Source organism: Malaclemys terrapin, chromosome 1 (genome assembly GCF_027887155.1).
Source record: "Malaclemys terrapin pileata isolate rMalTer1 chromosome 1, rMalTer1.hap1, whole genome shotgun sequence".
Lineage (NCBI taxonomy): Eukaryota > Metazoa > Chordata > Testudines > Emydidae > Malaclemys > Malaclemys terrapin.
In genome coordinates this window covers 91510434-91519025 of record NC_071505.1, presented here as the reverse complement: position 1 = coordinate 91519025, position 8592 = coordinate 91510434, and positions in this window count along the sequence as shown.

The following is an 8592-nucleotide window of genomic DNA, read 5'->3' as shown; positions in this document are numbered from 1 at the left end:
TTCTGTTATTGTAGCACCTATGAGTCCTAGTCTTGGACCAGGACCCCATTGTGCTTTTACTAGCTGTACAAACACAGTACAAAAAGATGGCCCCTGCCCCAGGGACTTATAATCTGAGTGTAAGACAAGAGACAACAGATGGATACCGACAGACAAGGGAATGCAAATAAACAATAACCCAATATTGGTCAGCATGATAGGCAATGGTCTTTTATTGAATATTTTTGAATGCAGGCACATAGTAAATAGTTATCCAAGAAAATGGAGTGTGATTTTCCTTACAGAGGTGGGTCCTGGGAATGTTGGAGTTTAATTTGTGTTTTAGTACAGAATCTAAATTGTTTGTTCATAGTTCTACTGAGTGAAGAGTAATGGATCTCCTGGAGCAGGGTGGGCAAACTTTTTGGCCCGAGGGCCACATCTGGATATGGAAATTGTGTGGCAGGCCATTGATGCTCACGAAATTGGGTTTGGGGTGCGGGAGTGGGTGTGGGGTGGGGCTGGGGATGAGGGGCTTGGGGGGTACAGGAAGGAGTTCCAGACTGGGACTGACCGGTTTGGAGGGTGGGAGGGGGATCAGGGCTGAGGCAGGGGGTCAGGGTGTGGGTGGGGGTCAGAGGTGCAGGCTCTGGGCGGCGCTTACCTCAAGCAGCTCCCAGAAGTAGCGGTATGGTCCCCTCTCCAGCTCCTATGTGGAGGCGCGGCCAGGAGGCTTTGCTGCATGCTGCCCCGTCAGCAGGCGCTTCCCCTGCAGCTCCCATTGTCTGCGGTTCCTGGCCAATGGGAGCAGTGGGGGCCGTGCTTTGGGTGGGGGCAGCTTGCGGAGTCCCCTGGCTGCCTCTATGTGTAGGAGCTGGAGTGGGGACATTCTGCTGCTTCTGGGAGCCAAGCAGAGAGGGGCAAACCCACAACCCCACTCCCCGGCGGGAGCTCAAGGACTGGATTAAAACGTCTGGAGGGCCAGATGCGGCCCTCGGGCCGTAGTTTGCCCACCCCTGTCCTAGGCCTGTGTCTCCTCAAGACAGTTGTAAGATTGTCAGATTCAAGTTGATTTGCTCTGGATTCTATATTTCTTCCATTTTGCTTAGCCATTTCTTCAATATAGGAATTTCTTTAGGAGCCCTAGCCCAGTAGTATATTTGTATGTGGCTGCAATTAGTTTTTTGAATAAGTGTTGCTCATTGTTGTTCTGAGTGATTAAGGAGGGTTTATCCCCCAGAACATTGGTTCTCAACCAGGGGTACTTGTACCCCTGGGTTTACAGAGAGGTCTTCCGGGGGTACAATAACTCATGTAGATATTTGCCTTGTTTTACAACAGGTTGTATAAAAAGCACTAGCGAAGTCAGTACAAAGTAAAATTTCATACAGACAATGACTTGTTTATACTGCTGTATATGCTATACAGTGAAATGTAAGTACGAGATTTATATTCAAATTTATTTATTTTATAATTATAGGGTAAAAAGAGAAATTAAGCAATTTGTCAGTAATAGTGTAGCTGTGACACTTTTGTATTCTTATGTCTGATTTTGTAAGCAAGTTGTTTTAAGTGAGGTGAAATTTGGGATACACAAGATGAATCAGACTCCTGAAAGGGGGTACAGTAGTCTGGAAAGGTTGAGAGCCAGAGGACTGGGAAAAGGCAAATACAGTACCTAGTTGTAAAAATAGGGAATTATAGTCCAGTCAGCTTAATTTTTGTACCTGGAAAGATAATGGAGCAAATAATTACACAATCAAATTGTAAGCACCTAGAACAGAGGTGGGCAAACTTTTTGGCCCGAGGGCCACATCTGGGTATGGAAATTGTATGGCGGGCAATGAATGCTCACGAAATTGGGATTGTGGTGTGGGAGGAGGTGAGGACTCTGGGGTGGGGCAAAAATGAGGCATTCAAGATGTGGGAGGGGGCTCCGGGCTGGGGAGTGGGGTGGGGTGGTGAGGGCTCCAGCTGGGGGTGTGAATTCTGGGGTGGGGCTGGAGATGAGGATTTTGGGGTATAGAAGGGTGTTCTGGGCTGGGATTGAGAGGTTCGGAGGGTAGGAGGGGGATCAGGGTTGGGGCAGGGTGGTTGGGGCGTGGGGAGAGGCTCATTGGTGTAGGCTCCGGGCAGCACTTACCTCAAGCAGCTCCCGGAAACAGCGGCATGTCCCTTCTCTGTTGGAGCGTTGGAGGGGGCCATTGGAGCGCATAGGGGCTGGAGGGGGCCATGCCGCTGCTTCCGGGAGCCGCATGGAGCGGCCCCTGACCCTGCTCCCGACAGGAGCACCGGAGCGGGGCCATGCAGCTGCTTCTGCGTAGAGTGGGTCCCAACCCTGCTCCTCAGCTGGAGCGTCGGAGCGGGGCAGGCCCCAGACCCCGCTTCCCAGGCTGGTGAGCTGGATCTGGCCCGCGGGCATAGTTTGCCCACCCCTGACCTAGAAGATAATAAAGTGATAAGTAACCATTAACATGGATTTGTCAAGAACAAATCATGTCAAACCAACCCAATATATGTCTTTGACAGAGTAACAAGGCTTGTGGATGGGGAGAAGCAGTAGATGTGATATCTGAACTTTAATACAACTTTTGGTATTGTCTCACATGCCCTTCTCATAAGCAAACTAGGGAAATACAGCTTAGATGAACCTGCTATATGGTAGGTGCACAACTGATTGGAAAATCATACTCGGAGAATAGTTATCAATGGTTCGCAGCCATGTTGGAAGGGCATATCGAGTGGGGTCCCACAGGGATCTGTCTTAGGTCTGGTTCTGTTCAATGTTTTTATCAATTATTTGAATAATGGCATAGAGAATACACTTATAAAGTTTGCGGACAATACCAAGCTGGGAGGAGTTGGATGTGCTTTGGAGGACAGGATTAGAATTCAAAATGATCTGGACAAACAAGAAATGATCTGAAGTAAATAGGATGAAATTCAATAAGGACAAGTGCGAAGTACTCCACTTAGGAAGCAATAATCCATTGCACAAATACAAAATGGGAAATGAGCATCTAGGGAGGAATACTGCAGAAAAGGATCTGGGGGTTATAGTGGATCACAAACTAAATAAAAGCCAATAATGTAATACTGTTGCAAAAAAACCCCATCATTCTGGGATTTATTAGCAGGAGTGTTGTAAGCAAGACATGAGAAGTAATTCTGCTCTACTCAGCACTTATAAGGCCTCAACTGGAGTATTGTGTCCAGGTCTGGGCACCACACTTTGGGGAAGATGTGGACAAATTGGAGAAAGACTAGTGGAGAGCAACAAAAATGATTAAAGTTCTAGAAAACATGACCCATGAGGAAATACAGGAAAAATTGGGTTTGTTTAGTCTGAAGAGAAGAAGACCTAGGGAGGACATAACAGACTTCAAGTACATAAAAGGTGGTTATAAAGAGGAGGGTGATAAAGTGTTCTCCTTATCCACTGAAGACAGGACAAGAAGTATTGGGCTCAAATTGTAGCAAGGGAGATTTAGGTTAGACTTTAGGTAAAACTTCTTAACTGTCAGGGTGGCTAAGCACTGGAACAAATTACCTAGGGAGGTTGTGGAATTGCCATCATTGCAGGTTTTTAAGAGCAGGTTAGACAAACACCTGTTAGCAATGATCTAGATAATACTTAGTCCTTCCATGAGTGCAGGGGAATAGACTAGACTTTCCAGTCCTATATTTCTATGATTCTATTATTGCGGTTCTGGCTATATGAAAGATGCCTCTCACCAAGCATTACTATGGCCGATGAGATCTGCTGAAACACTCAAGCTGACAGTCCTGATATGTAAACATCAGGGAATTCTAATAGTCCTCAGAGAGTAGTTAACTGCAGAATTCACTTCTCCTGTTGATCTATAGGAGCCTGAGTTTGATGACCCCTAACTTTAAGATATCTTTGCTCAGGGTTTTGGTTGAGGGAGGACTAGGGAACAGGTGCAAGTGTATTTGGAAGAGAGTTTTTGTTGAAATAACGTAACAAGTCTTAAAAGGAGCCAAGGTATAGATGAAGATTCTCAAACCCACGCAGACAATCAGAGAAGCTTTCTGAATTCCATAGTCCTGAAGAAGGCTTATCTTCACATTCCCATTCTACTTTCCCACAGAGCAGTCCTCTGATTGGCAAATGGATGGCAGCTATTTTGAATCCAATAGTTACCATACAGTTTGGCCTGTGCTCCCAGCCTGTTTTCCAGGATTGTGTTAGTATTATGGAGGCACTGGTCACAGCTCCATTGTTAAGGTTGAGGTGAATTTTGCACTTATCTATGAAATATACAGCATATCCTCCCTAAAATTACAGCATGTATTCTGAGAAGAATGCAGGGGGTGCAAATTGGAGATACAAATTGAAGGAGAGGCAAATTGTGATGCAAGGGAGAGCAGAGAACAGGAGAAGGGGAAATTGTGGTGTATTTGTGCAGGGGAACATGGAGGCCAGGTGTATTCTCTGGCTGCTTTGTGGTGTTCTAGTGACACAAAGCAGCTTATAACCTGGTCTATTTGGCCAATACACTATGGCTTGTTTATGCTGCTCCAGAGTGGCAGAAAGCAACGAGAGTGTATCAATGAATCTGGTCCTAAAAGTTAAAATTCAAAAAATTATTTAAGGCTGATATTATTTATCTTCCAATCATTAGAGATATCATGGTGCAGTTCTCTGTAGTTCTTCTTCAGTAGGTTCATGTATGACATTTCTAATAATTTTAAAATAAGTATATTCCCTACAAAACCCACATTAGGGTGGAGATAAGGTTGAGAGTATGTATCAGTAACTGGATAAAATACCTTATAGAGATCATAGAAATGTAGGGGTGGAAGGGACCTCAATAGGTCATCTAGTCCAGTCCCCTGCACTCAAGGCAGTACTAATTAATAACTTGACCATTTCTGACAGGTGTTTATCTAACCTGTTCTTAAAAACCTCCAGTGACGGCAATTCCACAACTTCCCTAGACAATGTGGATGTTGTAATTGTATCAGAAACTAGCATTATAAAGCCAGGAAATGAAAAGTGAAGATCACACTTACAAGAAATCCAAATATGTCACTACGGGTCAGAGTTAAGGTTGTTTGGCTGCCGTAACTGTTCATTTCCATACCTTAAAATATTTGGATTTATTTTAAACTGTGATTTTATTGTATTATGGTTGTGTCTAGAACCTTATATAGGTGTCTTATTGTTATGTACATCTAAATTAAATTAACTTGGGTTTATAATGCCTAAGTTACTGATCTGACTTTCAGCCTTAACTCAATCTTAATATTGTTTTGTTTGGGAATTAATAATAGCTTTCAGCAAGAAGGGAATTAATTCCTATCTGGATAATTCTGCTAACCAGAGCTTTGTGCAGAGAGAAAGCTGAAGTAAGAAGGCACTAAGATATGATAAACACAGAAGAAAGCCATACAGAGACAGGGAAGATATCAGAGACCAGGGGTGTGTGTGGTGGGGTCTGACATTTCCTGGGATATCTAGGGTTGTGAGGCACCTCGCTACCACCTGACCTTAGCGTGAGTAAGCCTTGTCTGGCTGGCATGGGTCAGCTTCCCTACTCCACTAGCCAAGGGCAACACAAGCACTTCCCTCTGAGCCTGCATAGGCTCCTCTGTCTCTCTACAGTTTAGTGAAAGGCACGCTCCAAACCCTGAGCTCTTTGAGAGTCCCACTGGAGTGTCCAGCCCCTGGTCCACTGGATGTTCACAGTATTCCCAGATCTGCTGCTTCCAAAGAAACAGTACAGCCCCAGCTTACCAGTTACACCTCAGATCACTGCTCCGTTTACTGTTTATAGTGAAATCAGGAATAGGTTTAACAAAATATAGCAATTCAAAGTCATAGCAAGTAGAAGTATTGGGGAAAAAAATGGTTATGTGTAAAATTATAATACATTCTAGAGCGTAGACTTAATTAACAAGAGACTCTCTTGTCTAATAAAGTAGTGCTTACCAAAGCTTTACAGCCAGGCTGGCTGTGACCCCTCTTTCATGAGGCATAACATGCTGTCAGCTTGCCTCCTCGGTAATGGGTCCAGGGTGTTAATTGGTACCCCTAGGTACATCAGAACAATCCTTTGTCCTTATTCATAAACAGGACCTCACCCCCACTGATTGTTTCTTTCTGTGGCTTTCCTCTCTTGTGGATTTCTCAATCTCTCAAATGGCATCAGGGTCAGTATGCAGATAGGCGTACGCTGTAAGGCAGACAAGGAACATATCAGACCGGGAGAGAGGCACCTGTTATCACCTGCCTGAAAAGAACATTCCTGAGGTATGTTACCTCCTGGTGATCTGCCTTAATCCCAAGTCTTTAAGAACATACTTTTCAGTATAGATACATCACTTCTTAATAATTATCTGTACAGGCTTTTCCCACCCTTTGGTGAACTAATGTGCATATAAACCCTGTGAACCTCGTGTGCTGTCCGCCAGTTGGCTCCAAGAGGCCTTGGGTCACATGGAGGTGATAAGGTTACTACTATCAGGTACAAAGTGTTCTTTTCACAGGAACGTTAACGAAAGATGAAGATTGCCATAAAAAGAACAAGAAGGTACCACAGAAATAAAATCCAGTCTCTATTGGAGCCTAATAGGAATGTTGATCTTATGCACAGATCTGCTCAAATTGGACCATAGTTCATGGGACTTTGACTACTGCCAATCGTCTGTTCTGCAGGCTCTCCACACTGTGGAGAATCAGACTTGTGGCTATGATAGCATGCCTGCTGCAGTTTGGATAAATAAAGTGCAGCAATATGAACAACCCTACACCAGCGAGAAGCTTAGAGCAGAGCAAGATTCCCTCTCTATGTACTGCTTATCAAGGAGAAGATGAACCCCAGAGTTCACTGGTTTACAGGCAGAAGTTAGATTAAGCAGAGTAGACCCCAGCAAGTAAGTGTGGTAAGTTTGGGGAGGATATGCTGTATTCATATATAATACAAAATGTTGAATCCCAGCTTTAAGTGCAAGGCTCAGCTGAACCATATCTATTGAGATATGACCAGCACCTCCATAATTAGTAGGGTTACATCCTAATCTTGGATGTGTGCATGTTACTGTGTATGCTCAGAGAAACCATAACTGTAAACATCTGTGGACTCACAGGGGCAGGTTTTTGAGCCATGGTCAGTGTATGCCAGATTCAAGACTCAGTTTATAAAAACAGAGGTTTTTGAAAAGCTCCTGAACACCTTTTTATCTCTTCCTGACAAAGTCTGGCCATTTAGCAGCCTTGGTTTAATTCTCCGACTTAAGTCATTGATTTACACTGCTACACAGTTATCCTGATGTGCTATCAGGTTCCTGGTTGTCCCCGTTGGTGAATATTTATATATTGTTGCCCATGGGCAAGACAGTGGTTGATTCTAGGGCCTTGCAAGAGGTGGAAAGAAACTGATGTAATGGAGTCAGTTCTGGCATAACCTGTTTATTTACACCATATTTTTATTGACACAATGCACGGGAGCCCTCTTACTCTTAATCTGAGAGAGATTCACCTACACATAGGCAGCTCCAGAATTCTCAGCTCAGTCACCCTGAGCTGCTACCTGAAACAGCTGCCTCCATCACTGACTCTTCAGGTCTCCAACCATCCTCTTAACTACCCCAGACCTTCCCCACGTGGCTGCCCTGTAGCCTCCCAAGCAGGATCCAGAATAGCAGCAGCAGCTTCATCCTCGGCAGATTCATCACACTGATCTACTCCTGGCTGGAAGATTCATTATAATATCACTGAGGCTCCTATTGTGCTGATCTCTGGTATGTATTTTGCTTTGTATTTGTTTTTTTTTGGTTTTTTTAAATCCAGAAGATGTGTTGGGGGTTTTGTATGTGTGTGTGGGTTTTTGTTTGTTTGTTTGTTTGGTTTTTGGGGGCTGGGGTGGCAGGGTGTTCATGGTTGTATGAGCGTGACCATGGTGAGTATAGCCACGCAAAAGACGTGTAATTACCACTGAGGTATTCTAAAGTTTGTGGACCAACTTTAGATTAAACTGATTTTTAAAGGCACTCCCCCCTCCTCCTCCTCTCTCTGTCCCCCCAACCTCCTATGGTGTCACTACAGGGCCGAGTTGAAGTTTTTGCTAAGGATAAACTTTTAGTTATGAAGACTAATAATGGGGAAATTTATCATTAATCTTAAAAACTACGTATTCAAAGATTGCCTATGCAATGAGTTTCAATTACACCTCTACCTCGATATAACACTGTCCTTGGGAGCCAAAAAACCTTACCGCGTTATAGGTAAAACCGCGTTATATTGAACTTGCTTTGATCCACTGGAGTGCGCAGCCCCACCCCCCCGGAGCACTGCTTTACCGTGTTATATCTGAATTCCTGTTATATCGGGTCGTGTTATATCGGGGTAGTGGTGTATTATGAAATTTTGAAGAGTCTCTGACAGGGCAGAGTTAAGGTTGCTTTGGTGTCCTGTGTGCATTTTTATTCCTGATCATTTTTGGATTTTTCTTAAGTTTAACCTGATCTCTGAATTTCCTGGATTTATAATGCTTAGTTTTGGGATAATTACAACATCCCTGTATTTACCCTAAATTACTGCTAAGTATTCTAAACTTTAACTCCATCTTAAGGTAATTTTTCTCAAAT